Below are 24,488 nucleotides of genomic sequence, written 5' to 3' on the forward strand. Positions count from 1 at the left end.
CCAAAAGTTAAAGCGTATTAAGGAGGGTGTTGTCCAAATGCCTCTTGAACACTGACAAGTACGGGGCTTCAACCACCTCCATAGGAAGCCTGTTCCAGTGTTTGACCACCCTCCCAGTAAAGAATTTTTTTCCTAACATCCAGTGCAGCTTTGTGCCCTTCCCATGTGTCCTGTCATCCATGACCTCCACTTCCATCCCTCTGGACACTGCAGAGAGCAGCAGGGTCACTTCTCAGCCTCCTTCTCTCCAGCCTGGACAACTCAAGTGTCCTCAGCCTCAGAACCACATGCAGTGTTCAAGGTGAGGATTCACCAATGCTAAATATAGTGGGAAAATCACCTCTTTTGACTAGCTCTCTGTGCTGTATTTAACACATCCCAAAATGCCTCAGATCCCACATTTGAATTTGATCCATTTACGTATTGTGTGAATTAGCTATTTTTCCCAAAAAAAACTCTCACCCTCTCCTCCTAATCAAAGCTAGGGTTTTCTCTTCTTTACCCTCTTGGAACAGACGCTGTTAGTGTTATTCATAACCAACGCAGCATCTGGGGGTGGAATAAAATTTGTTAAAGGCCATAAATTCCACAATCTTAGGATGCTCAACTTTACATCTAGCACAAAGATGTGAAGTAATTTCACACCTTGGCTTAGAATGGCACTATATGTATGTATATGTATACATATGATTGCATGGTGTACTCTTAATTAGTACTTCCCAACTAAATGCCTCCCTCAAGAAGAAAACCATAATACTTAAGGAGACAACCTTTTTCAAAAGACTTGTTTCAATTTCTAATTACTGCATGGAGACAAAAAGTTACTACTGTGCTTCAAAACTGCTTAGTTCAGGTCTCTGGGGAGAGATTGATTAATTTGAAAACCGAGAACAACATCATATATGATGAACAAGAGCTATGTAAGTTTTAAACAAATCCTTGTCAGAGTACACATGTCTTTCAGAAGTTCTTGGAGGGAAGGAAATGTACATGCCAAGCTGTTGCCCAAATTACTAAGTGTTCAATCAAAATACAGTAGGAACAATACCATAAAAATCTAGGAAACTCCATAATCTTAGACCACAAACCAGACTTGCCCTGCATCATAGTCAGCATGGTTTAGGTGCACAACAATTTGACAGCAGTCTTACCTGTAACACTGAATGCTTTCAACTTCTGCCCCAGGTTATGAATCACCCTTATCCTGGTTTCATTTGCAACTTATCAGCTGACCCGGGATGTGCTGGGAAGCTCTTAAGTCTTCCAGTGTTTTCTTCTTGATGATAATGAGTTAATCACTTTGCCAGAACTGATGAGGTAGCTTTTCATTAATCCTCTATGGCCACTTGGGCAATGAAGAATTGCAGTTTCTGCAAAAGACTGAGCTAACGTTATCTAAATATTATTCTTCATCATATTATTGTTAAAATTATACAACATATGCAATAAGTAATTATACATAATTAGTATTCTCCCAGCACAAGTGGAAATGACAGACCTATAGCAGGACAGTCTGTCAACCTTGGGTCAAGCAATTCTTATCCATTAAGTAGGATATTTTGCAGATATAATTTCCTCCCCAGTTCTGTAGCCAACAGCAGCTCTGTTGTGAAGGATGCAGCTCCTCAACCTATCTCCGAAGCCCACCAAATAGGGCTGTAAATGCAAACATGTCATATTATCTACTGCAAATGCGCTGTTTGTCTCAGGAAAATGTAGTGTGAAAATTTGTTTTCCTGTATGTGACAAAATTGTTATTTCACACTACAACATCAGATGTGGTTGATCTGAATTAAATTTTCAACCTTTAAAACATCTTTATTCAGGGTTGTTTCTGTGTATATGTAGTCCAAAACTTAGTAGGACTCTTAGCTTAAAAATTTGCCTAATCAGCTTTTTCCCCCCCCCCCCCCCCCCCCCAACATATGGAGGATTGCTACTGTTATGATACCAGAAATGGAGAAAGTACTGATTTTCCTAGTTATTTGTATTACCAAACTACAGAAAAGTTGCAAGGAAAAAGTATATCAAAGTTGAAATTTTGTTTCTGAGGGCTTTAAAGAGAAAAATAGATCACCAAGTATTCACTCAATCCAGTCAGATGCCTTCTACATCAACTTTGGAACTGGAAAGTAATAGCAGCATGAATAAAGAGATGTGAAAAATAATTGGACAACATGGTCAGGGGAAAGAAATGTATTACAACTTGCTGCAAGATTTTCCTAAATGAATGCAATGTTCTAGCTCAACAGGCAGCTGTAGAAAGCATACAGCAAAGGAATCAGAATTTAGAAAGATTCCTGAAAAACCTGGGGACAATTACTAGAAGATAGTACACATTTGGATTTCTAAGCTGAACTGACACTAACATCATTGCAAGATAAAAAACAAAACAAAACAGAACAACCAACCACCACCACCAAAATGCAATAGTGGAATCAAAGAGTCTTTCTTGAGAAAAGATGACACTCATCAGAAATGATATAAAACAAGAAACTGACATAAAATTAAAGAATTATTATGCTCTGCAGAAGGTTTGTGAAAAAAATTCCAGGGGACTTTCCAGACCTGTGGAGGGGAAAGTTTTTTTGAAACACAAGATATGGACATAATGTACTCTGCCGTTTTTATGGACATGCTTTCTCCAGTGTGACTCCAGTTTAAATAATACTTTGCTTTAAGAAGGCAGTTTGGTGACTTATTACTGTTGCCCAGAGAAAGAACTGCGGCATATACAGAAGTGAGAGCTGCTGAGATAAATCACAGCTAGTGCCAAGACTATAACCTCCGTCGCCACTTAAGAATGGAGAACCACGCAGACTCCTTCAGAGGAATGTGATAGCCTGAGATCTGCGACCCAGAGGAGACAACATTCACTGAAAGACAGAAGATAGGGTCAGACCATCTATAGAACAAGTCCAGATTGCCGTTGCTCTTGTGGTTTTTGTTTCTTCTTTTAATTAAATTCACAAATTATAATATTACCCATTTCTACATTTGCTGTTTTGTAAATTTCACAAGCATTTATATATTAAAGGGCACCTGCCTTTTAGCTTTCCTTAGGAAAGCTGTGAAAGATTCTAGTGAGTTTTGGAACACTCAAATAATTAACGCAGCATCTTCTATTATTTTATATAGAATCATCAAACATTCTGTCTCAAATTAAATAAATTAAATAATTTAGGTTTTGAAAAGATGTTTTTTAATTTCATTTTTTTAATGAAGCAATCTGAACCGGATTTGTCAGATAAGCAAATATATTTATATTCCTTCCACGTGTTTAATTTTAGACCTTTTGCAAAGGAGACAGATAAACTGCTAAAGCCTCTAAGAAGCCTAAGCTCATGACCTCCAAGCTTTTACAAGAAGAAACAAGAAGTTGCTTACTAAAATGTTAGGAAGGGGTCTCCGTTTTTAAAGAATGTTATTTGCACTGGAGTTATAATGGAGCTATGCCACACCTACTTAGAGACCAGGGCCAAACACTGCTCTCAGTTACAGCAGTTTAAATCCTTGGAGGCCTTTATTACTAGGAAAATGGAGTAAGATTTCAGTAAAATCAATTTTTAAAAGCACTAGGAGTTTGCTGTTGACCTCAGTTACAGCAATCTCTGCAGCTTTGCAAAAACATGCTCTCTCTCTCTTAAATCTGGCTGACGCCATTGATGAATTGTGCTGTAAAATTTATTGCTTCGTTGCTTCAGTCCCTTAATACACAGAAGCTGCTTCTTATGTTTCTGGACGATGAAGTAACCTGTGAAAAGAAAGAATATTTCAGGCAAGAGAGCAGTCTTACAGAACTAACTGCAGAAATGTTTGAACAAAAATACAGGTATATTGCTAGTGTCTGGCCTCTTCTCATCTCCTTCGGCATTAGATTAACCCAGAGCAGCACTGGAGATTTCAGAGAATGACACAGTATTAAAGGTAACACCGGACCAATTTATATCCAGCTCTATGTCTTTACAAGCTACTAAGCAAGCAAAAAAAAATAATATAAATAAATAATAATAAAAAACCTCAAACCACAAAATAAACTTATTCATTCTCATGCAACTGGAGATGAAATGACTACATTACCTTGGTAAGCAATATTGTCATATATATATATGACACACAGTCATTGGCTGCATTATTTCTCTTGCTTTATATGTAGTATTTTAACTGGAGTTTCAATTGTGATAGTTTTTTGTATTTGTTTTATTTTTATTTAGTTTTGTATTATTGCATAATGGGATCCTTGCCCACAAATATAGCACACCGTAGTATTCTCAGAGTCTTTCAGGCTTTCTAACTAAAACAGAGTGAAATAAATCTGTGTTTCATGGCTTTCCAATGAAGTAATATTATTTCCACAATATCAATATATTCACATTTTCTCTCTCTCTCTCTTTTTTTTTTTTCCTTTTTCTCCCATAACTTTTGTCTCCATAAAGGATTGTCCTTGATGGCACGTCACACCATGAGGGTCAGTGGTAATACTCAAATATCTTATCCAATACACATATATCAATACTGCATATCTGAACTTCCCAAGTCTTTTTATTTTTATCATGTCTCTGTTTGCCATCAAATCATCGTGTGCACTCTGACCTGCATGCTTGACACGTTTTAATAGACAGAAGGAGGAAAACAGTTCTTTCTGGTACCATCTGGGGTTCTTTTTCAGTTACTTTCCTCCTAGCTGCCTAAATCTTGATTCTTCCTTTTTTTCACAGCATCTCCCTGAGCTTCCTCACTCAGCTTTAGGTTTCTTCACCTTTCAAGCCCCTACCTTTGTCACGCATTCCAGACAATGCTGCTGTAAAGCTCAAGAGAGGGATTTTTTTTTTTTTTTTTGCTATTCTCATTCTGCTTTGAGTGCACTGCAATTACAACAGGATATGAACTATCCTCCACTGTTATAGATGTGTTCAATTTTCTCTCTGTTAGTAGAAGTCTTTTCCCATCACTTTGGCCTGACAAACGTGACATTCACACATTGATTGTATATGTCTGCTTTACGCAGCATAGCTAATGACTTTCCCTTATCCTGACTTGAATTTTCAATGAGTTTTTTGCACTACTGAGTATTCCATTCTATCAATAATTGCAGAACAATTATCTCATTTGTGATTTTTTCCCCAACTGCTGAACAAATCCATGGATCTTATGGTATATGACATCGTAAATGCAAGGTTTTAAACTAATACATTGTTCTGGAGACTTGCCTTGCTGTGCCTATCGGCCTGCATACACACCAATGTCTTCCACAGGGCTGCAAATTCTCAAAAGGGAATGCAGTTTGCTTTCTGCATTGTCAAGTACTGAGTTTTCTCTGAAAGTAGTTACGTGGTTCTGTGACACTAAATGTTACAAAAATTGAGTCTTAATCTTAAAAGCCAAGATGGAAAATAGATTTCTATCATAAAACCTCATCACTGTCTCACCTGATTCTCCTATCACTTGCCTTACTACAAAATGCTTTATAAATCACGCTGTTTTCTAGAGGCAAAGGCCAATCATATCACAGAAGATTTTCCTTTTATCTCAGGGGGATCGCAAACATCATCTCTTTTGTCAGCTGCTATTTTGGGCAATGAATCATGGGTGCCATTTACTGTATCATACACCTCTTCATTTTGGACTTTTGATCTCAAGTGTAAATATCACGTCTCACTTGAACTCACTTGCCCATTTCTGCCATTTATTTTTTTTTGTAGACTTTGAAATGAAAAATAAAATGGTAGTGCTACCAGTCTGATTTCAGATATCAAAGAAAGATGGCACAGAAAGTTCTTTATCCCAATCTGTAGGCTCTGCTCCCTTTCACACACAGAAAGACTAGCCTAAATTCTTCTGCCGAAAGAACAAGTCCCTGAATGTTAAGAGATGCAAAGCTATCTTTGACCTATGCTTCTTATTTTTGCACCAGATCATCCTAAACCTGAACAGGTGATCTGATCTACAAAATTAATATGCTCAAATAAAAAAGCAAACCTAACTAAAGATTACTTAATGTATGTAAAGAAATATAATATATATATATATACATATTAATTTTTTTTTTTCCTGAAGAAGCTTATAATGTCAAATCCAGGGCATATGACATCAGATTTGATAAGAGGAACATGACCTTGGTGTTTCAAACTCAGGAGACATTTTGTTGTTTTTGACGGACATTTTCTGTATTTCAGCAGCCTTTTGTTTTTGCTTAATTCATCATCCATTGCATTAGATTTTATGTATATTGAAATAAAAGTAGATTAATAATGAGACTATTTAAATCCCTCTTCCCCCCCCGCCCCGTACTCCTAAAAGTTGCAAGAATTTACTGAATATACAGAAACTTAGTTCATTTTCCTATTTTTACACATAAAAGGAGAGGAAAACTGAGTTATCTATGCCTTTTTTTTTTTTCCATATTTATTCAAAATTGACCTCAGTGAAAGACTGAAGCAACTGTAATTCACTGCACATTTTACTACTCTGTGATCAACCAAAAAATGAGAACGGTGAAAATTTGACAGAAGGTTTTCTTTGTGTAACACAAAATAGGAGAATAAACAGGTATAACTGAAGAAAATTAGGGTTGTTGTCTCTCAACATGTATTTTGAGAATTATACACTTTGTAGGTTAAGGTAGACATTTCAATATTGAGGCAAAACTTACTCTCCAAAAGACTTTAATGAGTCAAAAAGATAAACAAGACTTCATCAGAAGTAAGGAAGTGGTTACAAATCCACTACAAAAGTTAAAAGGCGCGTTGGAACCAAGAACAATTAAAATATGTCTCTTATGAAGTGTGGCTGCATTTTACATTTATCTCCAGTGGAGGTTGCAGACTGATATAAATATCTATGTGCTGTTTCTCTGTCTCACTCAGTTTTATTGTTGATCAATCACTGAATACTCTTCATGCATATATTCCTGGCAGTGCCTTAGCTATAGATTTTTCCATTATTATTTTTCAATTCCTTCTTGTGCTACCTTCATATAAGTCCTAGTCCTTTTCACTGTGCTCCCTGGAATTAAATTGGTGGTGTCAGATTTCCGTTTTTCACAGAAAAGAATAACGTCCTTTCATAATGTTTTTATCATTTCACCACACCACCCCATCAACACATCCCTACAGGTACAAACACGAATATAAACAGCATATACAATTACTCTATCCCCTTTTGCATTATAGCAGTGCCTACAGATACGAGCCAAGAACAACATCCTTTGGAGCTGTGATCTGTGAGAACATAGTCCTCAACCACAAAGTCCTTGCTATCAACCTAATAAGATAAACAAGGTGCAAAGAATATATGAAAGAGAAACAAAAGCACAAACACTAGTTCATTGCTAGGTTGCAGATGCTAGATTCTTGAAAATCCATTCCTCTGTCTCCTTTGGTCTAATGCATTAGTAGGTCTTCCACCCTTACTAAGCACAACTCTGTTAAAACACTCACTAATCACAGAAGGTCAGGTTAGGAACATTACTGAAGGAAAACAACAACAAAAGCTATCATAGGGGAAAGATACTGCTTTGCTAATGTCTCTCAAAACAAAGAAATAAAGACCGAAATTTTGATAGCTGTCTACAGCAGGGTTCTGCAAGGATCCCCAGTTAAGCATGGGAGGATCTGGGGAGACTCACTGGGTAGCAAATATCATCTTCCAGGTGATGACTATCAAAGAAATAAAGCTTTGAAATTTTGGTTGGCAATATTTTTTCTATACATACAGCAATGCTTTTTTATAGCTAAACTATTATTATTCTAACAGGGGCCATGAAGGGAAATAATAGCTTGATGTAGAGGTTTTTTGTTTGTTTGTTTGTTTGTTTGTTTTCCCTACTGCTTTCTAAGATCTGATACCTTGCACTAGCAAATAGCACTTGTAGCTATTGGCAGAATTGCGAATAGTTGCAAAAAGTTTTGCAGGAAACGGGGAGCTATCTGTTCCTGTACTATTATTTAATTCACTCACTTGCTTTTAAATATCCTCGAATCATTTCAGAAAGTCCTGAGCTTTCAAAGATCACATTTTGAGAGCCTGGCTCTCTGCATAGTCACTCCAGTTTTGCAAGGGCTCTGAGAGAGGTTGCTGGAAAAAACAAGAGCCAGGTAGGCTGCTGGGCTGGGCATCTCTGAAACGCCTGTTAATTCCTTCAACAGCCACTGGGAGGCCAAGAAGAGCGCACAGACAGTAGGACACTTGCGATGGGCGCTGGCGCAAGCTTGCACACCACTTAACCAACTTCAACAGGTCGAAATGAGCAACCCTGAAAGCGTACCATGCACGTGCTAAGCTCTCTTGCCCCCACAACACCTAGCTGCCTTAGGAAAAGCAACGCAAAGCTGAAGCTGCTGTCCCATAAGCAGTTAACCACCATAAATAAAGATTTACTCTGCAATATGCCATGCATGGCATTTCTATGTTGCTGTAAGTCCTGTGGCACAGCTGTTAGGAACCTGGCAAGCATGACTTAGACCAATTTTGTAATACAGTAGAATTATTCTGAAAAAGAGCCGTTGTTTAAAAAAAAAAAAAAAAAAAAAAAAAGGAATATCAAATTAAACCAGGTATAGGAATCTTTCTGGCAGTACTCCTGCACCTTCCCTGTTAATTTTCAGTAGATCACTTCAACTGTCATTCTTGCATGATAAGGTGTAGAAATAGCCAGTGTAGTAATGCTGTAGCAAACTAGTGTCCTACTGAAAACACCTGACCTAGAAAAAAAAAAAAAAAAAGTACTCTTAATGGTGTAATGTGGTGAAATGCAGTTAGCCAGGGAGATTTCACAGCTGTAGCAAAAAGAGCTAGAATTTCAGCCAGTCATTACCACTCAAAGCCATCAAAAAGCAGCCAGCTAACTCCAAGGAGCCAGCTCTGGTCTGCTGACATGCATTTCCCAAAGAACTGAACACCTGCATCTCCATCTCATTTGCACTAGTGAGTACTGGTCAATTCAGTGAAAGCAATACCCCAAGAAACCCATACTGGGAGGCAACACAACCATTCATCCAATGCCCTGCACCTCCACAGTCCTATCAAGCAGCCTGCCTGTGGCTATACTATAAAGCGCAGCTGAGCCTGACCCTATGCTCCCTGTAGGCCACTGAGAAGTCAGGACATGGCTAAAGGGTAACCTCCAGCCCCAAGCATGTGAGATCACAGAATCACAGAATCACAGAATTTCTAGGTTGGAAGAGACCTCAAGATCATCGAGTCCAACCTCTAACCTAACACTAACAGTCCCCACTAAACCATATCCCTAAGCTCTACATCTAAACATCTTTTGAAGACTTCCAGGGATGGTGACTCCACCACCTCCCTGGGCAGCCTGTTCCAGTGCCTAACAACCCTTTCAGTAAAGAAGCTCTTCCTAACATCTAACCTAAAACTCCCCTGGGGCAACTTTAGCCCATTCCCCCTCGTCCTGTCACCAGGCACGTGGGAGAACAGGCCAACCCCCACCTCACTACAGCCTCCTTTAAGGTACTACAGCCTCCTTTAAGATGCTCCACAGGAACCAACTGCTGGGCTTCAGGATGAATGGACATCTGATCTGATCTGTGTCTGAGTCCATATTCTCCCTGAGGTTGTCAAGTCAGCTCTTAACATCAAATCCTCTATCTACATTTCTGCTGTTTTATCACCAAAATATGTACTTGTTAGGGAAGGGCACCTGAAAGTGAGCCTCTCTGACAGGACACCTTGAGGGCCTCTAGAATAGCCAAATCTGTTTCACACTACTGCTTCTGCACAGCTTCAAACACTCTTTTGATGGGCGACTTGAGAAGACAAGGACAACCATCTATGGAGAGAATCTCAGACTACACAGATTTGCTGAATCAGTGCCATAATGAGTCAATAGCTGAAATGTTTTCCTTGAGAAGATGAAAATGAGATGAAAATCCTGAGGTTTCTGGCAGGTGGAACAATTTTCCCCACAGGGAACAGGTACAGTGAGCTTGAATATGTATTACTGAAATACAACAAAGGTATTCAATTAATTTTCATAAGTCAGTATCAATTTCTAAACTTCTATTGAGATACCATAAATAACACTTTGCAAGCCTGTTAATTTAATAGCTCTGATATTCATTCTATTTCATCATGTGTTTCCTAGGCTTTTATTCATTTTGATTTGTTTTTTTCCTCCTCAAATATTATTTTAAATAGCTTTCACTAAATTGCTGCATAATAAGTGAACCATTTTGTTCTTATTCAAGGAAGCTCAGCAAAAGCATAACAAATAATAAAGCTGATAAAAGGATAGATGAAATGCATACCAAAATCCAGGGGGTTATTCTGATATCAGCACCACTTAACTTCAAGCTAAATCTCATCAGACAGCTTCATACCAAGCTGTTGGCCAATGGATTAGGGCCAGCATCAAAGACTAGTATGTACTGAAATTGTGTTTTTACCCTCATCAATCCCTCCTGACTGTAAGCGTGTAATATGTAATTCTGTTATGTGTTATTTAGCCATCCAGCTCTGAAAGGTAAGAGGGCTATTTTATGGCTTTCAACTTTGCTGGCTGAGCTAGAATTAAAATTAATTGTTAACAAAAAAAAAAAAAAAAAAAAAAAAAAAAAAAAAACAGAATACATAATGATCAAGGCAGAGTCCAAAATAAATTATGATGTTTATGTTCACGCACCTATATTTGGGAGAGTGAATGTGACTGAACAAGGCAATTACCTTTAATTTGGAAGGGCTAGGGTTATGTCCATCACAGCTAGTTAACAATATTGATTAACAAGATAAGAAGTAGAATAAGCCATTCATCTCTTGAATGGGGTTTTTATAGATTTCGTAGAGAATTCCTATGGCATATTTCAAAAAGCAAATAAAAGGACTGATGGTGCAGTAACTCCAACCAAGCAAGATTTCAAAAAAGATATTCTGAAGAACATTCCTCCTCAATCAATCTGCTTTTGTTAATATGGAATAATTGTTAAGCTAAGTAAACATACAAGAACATTCCATAAGTGTGTCTGACATACGCAGGGAAAACACTCTTTGATCCTTGAAGCAAAGGGATTCCAGGCACAAACTTTGCAGGGCTGAAGAAAAAGACAAATTAAAATCTGATTGACTGCAAGTGATTAAGGAAAATGCAGATTTGCCATAAGGAGTTCTGAACTAACATTAAAATGGTTGTCTAAAAATGACTCAACGTAATCCCTGGTTTAGCTCAATAACAGTCAGAGGAATCAAATTATGAATTATTTTGTCTTTGAGATATTATGAAAGAGAAATACAGACATACATATGTTTCCTCTCTCTCACTTGCTTAGGCTTGCTCCTCCACATGTTTCACAGTAGACAAGTTCTCAATCTGTGAGATGTCTTACTATTTTCAAAATAAAAGTCGATTTTTAACCTGCTTCTCTCTCTCCTTTTTTTTTTTTTTTTTTTTTTTTTTTTTTTACAGTCTCACAACACAGTGATTGATCCCCAAGTTTAGTGGCAAGCAACCAAGTGGATATCAAACATATGTGGTGCTTCTGAAGCCCCAGAGCCAAACTGCAAATTGGAAATGCACTCCTGGTTACTCCATCAACAAAAGAGATCCTTGATGTGCAATTCCACTCATCGTTCCTCTTAAGTCATTATCAGAAAGCTGAGATGAGACAACAACAAATGAACATGTGCCTCATTGTTAGCATGTCAGACATGCATTATTAAAAACAGTAGGGGCAAGAAAAAAGATGAGAGAGAAGGCATTTACTACTTTGTTCAGATGTTGGAAAGCTTATTTTGGAAGAAAAGCATTCTAGGACTCACTGACAGAGATATAAGGACTTTCTGCAATGAAGGCACCCAAAATTTCAGTGTATTTTAGATAATGAAGTTTTCAACTATCTTCTGTTCTTTGTTAAAGGAATATATACACTAGGCTCATCTGAATTACCACTTGGGGTAATTGTTCCTACATCTTAATATTACTTTTCATTTAAAATAAAAAAAATTTAAAAAAAAAAAAAAAAAAAAAAAGCAGAAGCAACCTTTTTTGACCTTGTCTATAAAACACAAGTTCTAGGTCACATTCAAAATCACCTCATGTTTGCTATTTAAAAAATTAATGCAAAGCCTCAGAGTTTTTAAGGTATAAGGGAACCACAAATTGTTAATAACAATATTTAAATGGTTCTCTTAATGAAAACATTTACTAAGCATTTAACTGCATTGTTCACAACAAATAAAGCTATGGTTGGGTTGATAATATCTGCTAACCTTATCAAGCAAAGAATTAGACCCTCTCAGAACATCTCTCTCAGGCCGCAGATACAGCAGAACAAATGCTAATGGAGGAAAAACCTCTCTACTCAAAATGCACAACTTTTTTTTTCACCCCTCCACTAAAAAGGTGTCTTTTTTGTTTTTGTAGATCCAGGCAAATTATTCAGAGAAGTTTACCTTAACAAACACATACATTTTTGAGAGGATATAAGTAAAATAGCAAATAACGTGACCAAGAAAGAGATGTGCAACACTAAGGCAAAGTATGTCAGTAAAGCATTTTACAAGGAATGTCAAAACCTAGAAAAAAAATTAGAACTGACTTCTGTCAAACACTGATACTGTTTTATACATACAGTATGCTGTAAGTTAAGGTTTGGCATCAAGTTTCCCAACACACCACTTCTTTGCTAATAAACGTAAACTTCTAAAGACAATCAGTAAAATATGAACTATTTTAAACATAATAGATTTTGTACTTGTAAACATTTTTACAATGAAATGACATCTCAAAGAATGGTGCTTTTGACAATAGTAATGACAAAGTTTGCAAATGCCAAAAGCATCTGAGGGCCCAGAAGATAACTCACTAAAGATGCTTACACTGCAAGGACAACTGAACAAGTGAAAGTTTATGTCAGTGCCATGAAGCTTAAAACGTAGACACAATGTGAATCCCATGTGTTCCACGTGAAACAGAAATCATCACAACTTTGTAATTGAAAAACAACACACACAAAAAAAAAAACAACCTCAACACAAAGCTACAGATGGTTTCAACACTCACAGAAGTTTGGTGCAGCATGTTATCTATGAATTTCTAGAGACTCAAATTTGTGAGATAACAAGATATTAACTTGTTAACAAGATATTAACTTGTTAACATTCATTTTTTAAATACAAAACTTCCAAATGACTTTGAAAACATCTTTAGGCCTTGAAATTAGTTTAATACAGAAGAAGAAACATACTGAAAATCATCCCTCTCATACCCCAATTCAATGTTATTTCACAATTCCAAGAGTTACTAATACCCACTGGTAAATATGTTCAAGACACAGGGACACAAAGACTATTGTGCATTCAGCGGTCCTCCAGCTAGAATTTGGATTTACATGAGTTTTTCAAAACTAACCATCTTAAGGAGGCTGTAGTGAGGTGGGGGTTGGCCTGTTCTCCCACGTGCCTGGTGACAGGACGAGGGGGAATGGGCTAAAGTTGCACCAGGGGAGTTTTAGGTTAGATGTTAGGAAGAACTTCTTTACTGAAAGGGTTGTGAGGCACTGGAACAGGCTGCCCAGGGAGGTGGTGGAGTCACCATCCCTGGAAGTCTTTAAAAGATGTTTAGATGTAGAGCTTAGGGATATGGTTTAGTGGGGACTGTTAGTGTTAGGTTAGAGGTTGGACTCGATGATCTTGAGGTCTCTTCCAACCTAGAAATTCTGTGATTCTGTGTGTGATTAAGTGCTTATGGACAGTAGGAAGAATAAAATTGGAATGTAATCTATCATCGTCATTTTTTGGTATCTGCTCAAGATCACGTGAATTGAGACACCATCCCAGAGTTACTTCAGTGGAATGACTCATGTTGATATCAAAGGCTATAGCTGAGACTACGTTCTCATCCACCAAAAACACTAAGTTCCTACTAAAAGGTAGTTTAACCAGTAACAGTGAAGAACCGTAATCAGAGAAATGGTGAACTTTGTGGAGAGTCCTGCGTGCACTGTATTAGGCTGGGGAGAACTTAGTGACAGCGATGGGTACACATGAGAAAGAGGAAACATTACCAGAACAGTGGGAACTTTAGGAATAATTCTAGGAGATAATTGCAACACTTGATTAAACCATGCTATTGTTTATGCATCTTAATGCTTTCAACATTACCAAAAACAAAGCAAAACTTTTATTGTTCTTGTTTGTTTGTTTTTGCTAGGCACAGAAAATACTGTTTCTAACCAGATTAGTTGAATGCCAGAAGATATAAACTACAGCTTAACCACAGCATTCTTAAGTTCACAGTAGATCCCCCTTTCTTTGAATTTCACAGGGCTGGAACTCTAGTGTTGACTTCTGTGGTTGAAATCAATAAACTGTCTCCCTTTCTTGTTTGTCCCTCTTCACAATGCTTTTGAAAAAATCTCTCTCTAGTAAACACCCCTACATTCTTTTAGCTACCAAGTCTTTCATGCTTCTGTCAACAGAGAGAAGCTTTGAACAAAATCAATTATGTCAAGATTTTTATTCTTATTGCTAATAGTATTTATTAAGGGACAGCAAACTGTGAGAGATGTTTCTGCTTTTATACAGAGGTGGTACATTTCATTCTAGCCGTGTGGCACATGTGCCCGTGTTGCAGCTGTCCTGCAAAATCAGATTTACAGAAAAAAAAGAAGAATTTCTTCTTTTAGATCTGCTAATTAAGGTTTTGAGTAAAGAAGCTGTGGCTCAATAGGTACATCTGTATCCAAAAAGAACATTTATACCTTTGCTTTTACTGGTAGATATAACAGAACCCATAAACTGTGAAGAAAGCCTGTAAACTTTGAAGCATGGGTGCACAAAGGTCTGTGCATTCTTGTACCAAGGGGTACAGGTCTCTGCCTCTCTGAAAATGTAACTTTAAGATCCAAAGAGGAATTGGAAGGAGAAAAAAAAAAAGGCATATTAAATAAATTCAGTAGCATGCCAGCCCCGTTACCTATCTTGTGATACTTCTTCATAGATTAAGTAATAAGCATCTTGTTAGGTGAGTACTTAACTGCAGTTGCCAGGCTCTTTAATTTTCATTTATCAGGCCCTCTACTTCTTTCCTCCTCTCCTTCATTGTCTTGCAATGTCCCTCCTGTACTTCTTAGGGGTTGTGGCATGCCACATACAACACATGCTGGTGACAAACTACACACTACACTGTTCTGCAGTTATTCTTCTAATCTGTTTCTTGGTTAAAGAACAGTACTAAATAGTAGTAATCTCCCTATGCTAAAGCAGAATTTGTCATACTTACTTCTGAATACTGATACACCGTTCATTTGATTACAAAGGGGAAATTCAGCCAGGTGTAGGAGTTGGCTGACAAATGACAGCTAGACAGTCCCAATTAAAAGTGAGTCACCATTGCTGAAACGTCCACCCCCTTAATAGGGCCTGAAGAGAAAAAAATGGTTGCATGGAGAAAGAACTACTATACCTTGACTATCATAGAGGTTAATCCAGCCAGTTTACAAAGCTGCAGAACTCAGCAGTTATCCATCTTCACCAGGTCTCAGATGCAGGACTGCTGGCACTATCTGAAATACAAGGACCAAATGAGAGTTTGCCTTGGAAACAGAGATGCATTAGGCTTTTTTTACAGCACCAGAATAAGCAGGAGCTGCTTGGCAAGCTTTGTGAGTACTGTCACAACTTTAAAGGTGTCATTATAAGCAACCAGGTAATCAAGGCAAATCAACAGGCTTAAAGGAACCTGGGGTGCTGGCCCAGGGCTACTGCAAGGCAGAACATGTTTTGTGGAACTCTGAGAACCACAGAAGGAGGTTTCCTAATTCTTTGTTGTACCCCTAATTCTTTGCTGTACCTCTCCCTTAAGTGAAATAAAGGATTCCGGTACCTTGAGTCAGGGCCCTTCTTTGCACCTAGGAACTGACTGTACCCATATTGATAACTAAGGATGGGCTGATTGAAATACTTAGATAATGCATACTGCTATACAAAGAAATTGGTAAATGTAGTTTTAATTAATTAGAGACTAAATACTTTTTAACTTTCTCAATACTAAACTGGATAGTTTCAGTATTTCCATAAACACATTGGTTCTATTTCTACCTCTTTAAAGGTGCATTTAATATTCTCTGCAGAACACTGCAAAGCAATCACACTTTCCCCTTCCTGCTTTACATGAGTAAAAAAGGTACCTGCATAAATAGTCTAATTCACAGTAAAACCATTTCTCTTGTTGTGAACACTGTGAAGCCAAATATTCCCTTAGAGCTCTATTGCTGAACACCTCCCCACCAGTATTATGCAGCAATGAGGAACGGAACGATCCTAATTTGCCTTTACACATTGGATTAGTTCAAACGCAGAAGCCAAATAAAGGCAGGGTACTCCAATTAGTGCATTCAGTCACTCAAATGCACATTTGCATTGACCCCAAGAAGATTATATTCCTTATGCCACAGCTCACAATTATGTTAGAGTTGCCAACCGAGGAATGAGAAAACATGTATGCTTAGGACACGTATATATATATAATTATGTCACATTTATTTTACTTGCTACAGCTAGAGCTTGCCATAAGGCCACCAAATTCATTATGATCTCTGATTACTTCATAACATGATGAGAGGGAATAGACGTGTGAAGGATCTTTTTTATCCCAAAAGCACACTAACACATATGACACCCATGAGGAAGACTGTGATAAATAAAAACGTCAGTTTGCTCTGAGGTGGAGAAATCAAATGCTTTTTGCTTGTTATGATTCCTCCATCTCTTTAAACCATGTTTACAAAATCTCCTCATTTACTGTTGACAATTGCAAGGCTTGGGTCCTCAGAGAACCACACACCTTCTGCTGAGAAGATGTCATCACCACCAACTCAGTCTTTCAATTCTTAATCTTTACTTGTCATTCTTAGTAACTAATTCAGAGCTCTTCTAGGACTTGTGGTGGTTCCGCTCTAGTGGACAGCTGAGCTCCACCACAGTCGCTCTCTCACTCCCCCTCCTCAAAGAGGAACGGGGAGAAAATACGATGAAAAGGGCTCAAAGGTTGATATAAGGACAAGCAGATCACACAGTAATTGTTGTAACAGGCAAAACAGACTTGGCATAAGAAGATAGTAAGATTTATTGCTTATTACTAACAAGCTAGAGAAGTGAGAAACAAAGGAAAGAAACCAAAAGCACCTTCCCTCACATCCACCCTCTTCCACCTCCTCCCCCCAAGCAGGAATGAGGGACTGGGGGTTATGGTCAGTCTACAGCACTGCTTCTCTGCTGCTCCTTCTCGGTCACTCTCGTCCCCTGTGCTGTGGGGTCCCACCCACGGGATGCAGTCCTTGATGAACTGATCCAGCGTGGGCTGCCCACAGGCAGCAGCTCTTCCAGAACTGCTCCAGATATGGGTCCGTACTACAGGGTCCATCCCTCAGGAGAAAACTGCTCCAACCTGGCTCCCCTATGGGCAGCAGCTCCTGCCAGGTCACCTGCTCCTGCGTGGGCTCCTCTCCACAGGCTACAGGTCCAGCCTGGGGCCTTCTCCGGCAGGGGTTTCCACAGGCAGCAGCCTCCATCGGTGCAGGGCCACCTGCTCCACCGTGGTACTCCATGGGCTGCAGGGGGACATCCTGCTTCAGCATGGTCCTCAGGGGACCGCAGGGGACTTCTGCTCCGGTGCCTGGAGCACCTCTCCCCCTCCTTCTTCACTGACCTTGGCGCCTGCAAGGCTGTTCCTGCTGAACAAGCACTACGCATTTTGAGGCCCTGCTTCCCAGGATGTGGCAGAACATCGCTCGTTGATGGGAAGTAGAGAATAATTTTTTCCCTTCTCTCTGTGCTTCTGCGCAGACTTACTGTTTCTGTGGTTTCTTTTTCTCCCCATTCCCTTTCCTTTTAATTAAACCTTTCTCATCTCAAATCTCAAGTTCTCTGTGTTGTATTTTCTCTCCCTTCCTCTTTGAGGAGTGGGGGAGTGAGAGAGCAGTTGTGGTGGAGCTCGGCTTCTCACCTGAGTAAAACCACCACAGGACTATGTGCAGTATTGCCAACATCACAAGTATTAAGTAACACTTACCAAAGTCGTATAGGCCCCTCAACTATTTAAAAAATAAATAAGTAAATAAAAATCTTAAATGCAGAAGCTTGCTACATCTATTTTCTAGGCTTGTTTTACATTCTGGAAATATGTAGATGAGTTTTCTTTTCTTTTTTTTTTTTTTAATATATATTTACTTCGTAAATTTAAATAAAAAATACAAATAATAACTTGGAATTTAGGAGGAGAATATGTTAAGACTCATAATATCAGAAGAGTCATCAGAACTGAAATAAATTGTGATCATTCATGTATGTAAGTCAGAAAAAGCATCGTGTGAGTTGCATGAGATGCAAACTATGCTTTTTTAGCAGTACCATTGTCTCTGTGACAAAATAAATCCATTTGAAATGGCTATCAGAATGTTATTTCATTAGTATTACTGATATCACAGGCCAACATCACCACGCACTTCCTGTGCTTTAGAAGAATGATAATCTAACTCAGTTGATGGAGAGTTCACAATGCAGCAGTAAGTTTATGTCACCTGGAGCTGGGCAATGATTGATTTCACAGTACAAAAACTATACCAATGTTAAGACACTTTGGGCAGAAGAACAAATTAGTTCTTGCAGAGATCCACATCCCACTAGTGACAATGCTAATTATTGTATGAGAGTGTATTTAAAGCTAACATTTAGTTACACAGTAGTGTCACTGATGAAGTTCTGCAAAGGCTTCAGAGGAGTTTAAGACATGTTGAATCAAAACAGCTTCCACATGCTGAGATGGGTCCAGGTAACCATCAGCTCTGAGGTGTAGCTGTCAGGGACTTACATGTAGCAAACATAATTTAAACAAATCACAGAAAACTTGCTTTGAAAAAGAACAGAAGAGAACCGTTGCTAAAAAAGCAAAATCCAAGAGAAACATATTCAGGTAAAAAGAGAAGCAAAAAAGAGGGAAAAAATGAAATAATGAACTGAAACAATAACAGAAGTGGGGCTGTGACTAGTAGTCACAGTGATTTCCCCTTATTGGAAAAGATTACATGTGAAATGATTCTCACAGAGATGTTTCAAAACTGCTTAAGTAGGCAGTGCCATCAATATTCCTAAATAACTTTCATTCAGGTTGTCTTTTCTCTTTCATATCTCCTGTTGCCTACAGTGAGTTAGGTGTGGACAGTTCCTGCTGTCCTGAGTGAAATCATTCTTCAGTTCATAAGATTTCTTACCCACAGATTAAATTTACGATCTTGAGTTGTCATTTTCAAATACATCCAAGAATAAACGTCTAATTCCCCATGGGATTTTTCACAGAAACTTCAGCATATGTTCAGTTTGAACCACTGGATGTATTCAAATCCAGTTTAAAAGACAAAAAGAAAAAAGAAAAAGAAAAAAAAAAAAGCAACATTCCTATTACTTCATTATTTCTGCAAGAAATAATCTTTCCCAGCACTGATTCTACACCCTGTGCCAGGTTTGACACTGAACACAGAACAAAATAAGCTTCTTTTAGAGCTGATTTCAAGCAAGCAAAATCAAATACAAAAACAAACCAAGCATATAAATAGGTAGGCAAAAGAAAATCATTCAAATTCTGCTTTCAAGAGTATATATTTTAGCAGTACAACACTTGTTTTGTCATATCTCATTACTATTACAACAACATTAAACTTTAAATTGTAACTCCATACAATAATTGCAATCAGTGTGCACTCTGGATGATGTCTCAACTTCAGAAACACAAAATATGTAGGCTTTGCAGAAAGGAAGATTCTATAAAAACTAAGTATGATGTCTTTTTTTTTTTTTATATATATTTACATTTTTCCTCCTCGGATTTCACATAAGATTTACTAATTTTATGATACAGGTGTAACAGGTGTTGAGATAAAATTTTCACCTGTCTGGAAAACCTTAAATCATATTAAATATTGACAGCTGTCACCATCTTGCATATCTGTACTAGTTAGAAGGGCAGTCAATAGTTGACATGACAACAACACTGAAAAACAGTAAACTGTAAAACTGAATGCATACTGAATCTGATGACAAAAAGATGTGAAAGGGTAACAGCTCTGACTAATTACGAAAAATCCCCTCATCTTTGTGGTCATGAGGAACAGTTAATATTCAGTGCCTTTATTTATTTATTTATTTATTTATTTATTTATTTATTATTTTTCCCTTCTCCCTTTCCCAAGGAAAGTAAGGGAAACTTATTTGAGGTAGCTTAACTTGTTTTTTAACAGTTTTAGTTTAGCCTTCCTCTCTGTTTACTCCAGCTAGGAAATGTTTTCCACTTAAGAATCAGATTAATTAATTTAATTTAATCCATTCTATATGCCTAAGGTAAAAAACACCACATTTTTATTTATTTATGAGTTATTTTTCCCAGATCCTGAAACTGGTGGCAAAAAAAATGTAGTGGAATTAATTTTGAAGAAGCATCTGATTTAAATTACCCCTTAGAGCAAAGCCATCTCCTTCCCATGGCAAAGGCTGTTTTCCCTGATACCCCCTCATCTGCAAGAGCAAGTGACTTTTTTTTTTCCTCTCCATTTGAAGGGAAAGTGTTCCCAGTGATCTCTCACTTTTACATACTGGAATATATAACTCTTAAATGTTATCATTTTAAGGACTCTCACAAGTTTTTGGATGTGTTTCCCTGTCTCAAAGCTCATAATCTACTATATCTAAACTAACATTGATAAGGATTTTCTGTTCTTTTTGGAAGGGAAACAAAATATGTGTTGAGCTACGATCTTAAACTGGAAGGCCAGTTAGTTTAACTTTATGCCAGTTAGGAACACTACTGCTTTGATTATTGACACAGGTGAATACAGCTCATTTGGATGTCCCACTGCTTTTCCTCATGTCATTTAAATAATGCTCCTATTACCTCAGTTTTTTTTGTTTGTTTGTTTGTTTTTTTTTGTCACAGATTGCCTGTAGAAAAGTGTAAAGCCAATTTAGGTATTACATCACCCTCAAGTTTCCACAAAAATCAAAATACAGTGTACAATTGCACAGCTGTTCTTAATAAGTCTTCCAACTAACACCACTGCTTAAACTAAGACAAAAATCCATATTAGTTTGTGTGTTGCTGGCCACACAGATAGCACAGATATGTGGGTCTCCCTGAAAGTGCTGTCCTTAGGTTTCAATTAAGTCAGAGTTAAGTGAATAAACTAATAGAGCTTGGATTTTCTATCACTTCACATGCAATTTCACCAAGCACCACTGTTTTAACCATCCTAACATTTTCTACAATAACAACATAGAAATGGAAGTCCTTTCTGTATTTCAATTTATTAGCCAGGGTGAAGCTATATAATGGGCATCTTTAGACTCAACCATTGAAAGTGACACTTTGCATGGCCCTTGCTCATGGTAAAACAAATTGGTGGAACCTGACTTCAACTAATGGCTCTAGACATAGATTTGAAACTAGAGGACTTGCTTTGCTAACTGTCAGTATTTATTTAATACTTGTGTGGAATGAAGAAAAATGTCCTGTTCACTCACAACTGTTTTCACTTTGGGTATATCGCATATCTTAAATCTCAGCTATAAACAATAAAGTTAGACACATTACAATTCATGCACAAAATATTTGCATTTTTCCATAACTGTTTCAAGTTTCAGCTTGTGCACTTCAGTCTGGAGGGTATCTATATTCTCTCAATCTTATCTTAAACTGAAAATATGCACATCTTCATTTTTACTCTGCCAAGCTGTTTGCCCACACCAACATTCATGCTCAAATCAGCTGAAGTAATTTATCAATTTACATCAAACCAATTATTTATAGTTCAATTGTTTTTAAAGGAATATACCTGTTTCGTGTCAATTGTTTTTAAAATATTTTTTTTTTTTAAGTTTGTACCTTTTTTTTTTTTTTCATTAGTCCTTATTTAATTAGAAAGTCAAAATATTTCTTTTAGGTAATTACATACTTCTCTTCTCCATGAGAAAAAAATCAGCTTTGTTTGAAAATACTGCACTTCAAATACATCCTTACTTCGAAGCTAACTTTCCTCTCAACATGTCGCACAATTCACTCTAGATGCTCTGCAACAGGAAGTAGCAACTGAAAATATGGTCAGATCCATATTTCGAGCTGGTGACTGTTTACAGCACTGTAATGGTTAAGCAAACCTTCAGAATGAAGTAATGAATGCATTCATTTTCTCTTTTTTTCCAAACGTGACATTTGATGTTAACGATTTGATTACTAAAAACAATGCTTTCATGCCTGTAAATTGTAAAAGAGTCCTTGCTTTTAGAAGAATGATGACTAAAATACTAAAAAAGCATAGCGTTTTTTAAAGGTGACACATCTCTTGTGTAGCTATTAGTCACTGCTAACAATCATTCCTTCAACTATAAATTGACAGTTGCCACATAGAAAAGAGATTGTCTTTTGTTCAATAGATCCTGTATAAATCTGTGAATTAAAAAAAAAAAAGAAAAAAGAAATAACACATCACTTATATCTGCTTAAGGCAGACAAATACATTTCATTCAATCATTTGCTGATGCTGATTGGCAGATATACCTAATATAACCTATTCTGTATCACAACTAAGCTACCTTCACTTGGCAAAGGCTTACTCTTATAAATTCTTTTGTCCAATTGCCAAAAGATACAAGCAAATGAAATTCCTTTAATTTCAGTGGAGCGTAACTCCAGTGCCTGCTGGAAAGAGCCAAAGCAGCAGTTTCAGATGTGTGAACATTAAGCAAAGATGCCAAATACATTCTGGGATATTGGAGGGAAATGAATTAGAAATGAGAATCCAGAGGTGTCAATGGGTAAAGTTAGTACTTCAGCAACATTTTTCCTCTTAGAAGTCGTAAATTAATAGTATTTATTTTACAGTTGTAATTAAATTCTGTAAAGTACTCTCCTAGAAAAGCCAGAGAAATGGGAATGTATCTGGAAGAGAGACTACATTTAAGACCAGTCCAGCCCTTTTTAATCAGTCTGCAAGGAGCTCCCAAGATCCCAAGAGGACTGAGTGATTACTCATTCATGAGAAGGAATCAGGGCTTTCTTGAGAAGCAGTGCTTATTCAAAGCTTTCTCAAATACTTCTGCAACATCTGTATTTCCACACACTGAAGTAGGAAAAGGGTCCTAATTTGCTTTATTTATAAAAGTGAGTGCAAATGGACGTGAATGTCTTAATTTCATGCCATCTACTCTTTCCTTTGTCTTTTTTTGACTCTCAGAAAACACATAGGTGTTACCTGAGGAAAGAAAGGGCATTCATATAGTTCAGCAGTGAGCAGATTACCTCTTTGGCTAAAAGTACAAGGGAAAACCATTCTTATTCCCCTGGGTTAGCCAGGGAAAAATTACCCAATCTTGCCAATTTTTTGCTGCCAAGGAGGTGAGTAAGCTGAGTAGAATGGAATCAAAATCCAAGCAAGTACGATGATGTTTCAGTGAGAAGGCCCTGGGTCCCTGGTTCTTGCAATCAGATTAGCAGCTTTGGATCAGAAACTCTGCAGAGGCAATGTGTCTGCCAGAGCCACTTGTCAGGAAATAATTTTGATCATCATTTTCCTCTCTGCAATAAAGTAAGATAAGGGGGAGGACCCAATACAAACAGTCATCTCAGTTTTCTACAGTCTCAGGGCTATACCTAATCAGTATTGTCAGCCTTAGGCACACGCAAATATTGAGACTGGCTTAAACTGAAACACACTGCCTAAGAGCCCAAGACAAAAATTTTGTTTTCCCTGCCTTCAGCTTGATTTTACACTTCCAAGTCTTTCTCTGAAGACAGAAGTTCATTTGTTTAAATGAAAAGATGAGATCTTTCCACTTAACAAATAGACTCAGAAATAGAAATTTCAAGGGAAAAAAATCTCCACTAAATTTATATCACAGCGATGGTAACATGCATAGCTTTTGCACAATAGTCTTTCTAAATCTCTTTGCATATTCCAGAGGGCAGGATATCACATTTGATACTTCAGCATTTCTAGAAAGCTACTCTCACCCTGCATATTTTGGTTTGTCTTTAGAAGCATTACAAGCTTCATTCTTTTTCAGTCTGCTGAGTGGTATTTCAGAAAGCAGAGGATAGAAGGCACCAAGAACATGTCAGTTTATATTCTCATACCCACACCTAAACCGGTGAAGACCTTCAGAAAGATCTTCAGACTCTTTTTTTTTTTTTTTTTTTTTTTTTTTTTTTTTTATGAAATGGCAATCACAGTTTACATACATCAGTTTTTGTTTGTTTGTTTTGTTTTGTTGAACAACTCAGCTAACACAGTTGACCCTGAGCCTTGTCCAGGATGATTTTTCCAGACGTCATCTCTAGGTAAAATGCAGGGGGATATAATGATACTGCTCAACGCACCCTATCACAGTCAGTAATTCAGTCACAAGGAGCAGATATCCAAGCTGTGCTCCGATGTGAGTGAGTGGAAATCAACAGTGCTTGTTACCACATGATGAAGATATAGCACTCCCAT

General features: G+C 37.5%; 1 long non-coding RNA gene across 2 annotated transcripts in view; it reads right to left on the minus strand.

Annotated features, from left to right (window-relative positions):
* Positions 1-448: 448 nt before the first annotated feature.
* Positions 449-24,488, minus strand: part of LOC137861592 (uncharacterized) — a 120,792-nt gene continuing 96,752 nt past the window's right edge. For both annotated transcript variants that reach the window (XR_011099724.1, XR_011099730.1), the window contains 3 exons: positions 15,419-15,518; positions 1,152-3,754; positions 449-549 (listed from right to left, as the gene is read on the minus strand). This is a non-coding gene — a long non-coding RNA (uncharacterized lncRNA). The remainder of the gene's footprint in view (positions 550-1,151; positions 3,755-15,418; positions 15,519-24,488) is intronic.

Source organism: Anas acuta, chromosome 1 (genome assembly GCF_963932015.1).
Source record: "Anas acuta chromosome 1, bAnaAcu1.1, whole genome shotgun sequence".
Taxonomy (NCBI): Eukaryota; Metazoa; Chordata; class Aves; order Anseriformes; family Anatidae; genus Anas; species Anas acuta.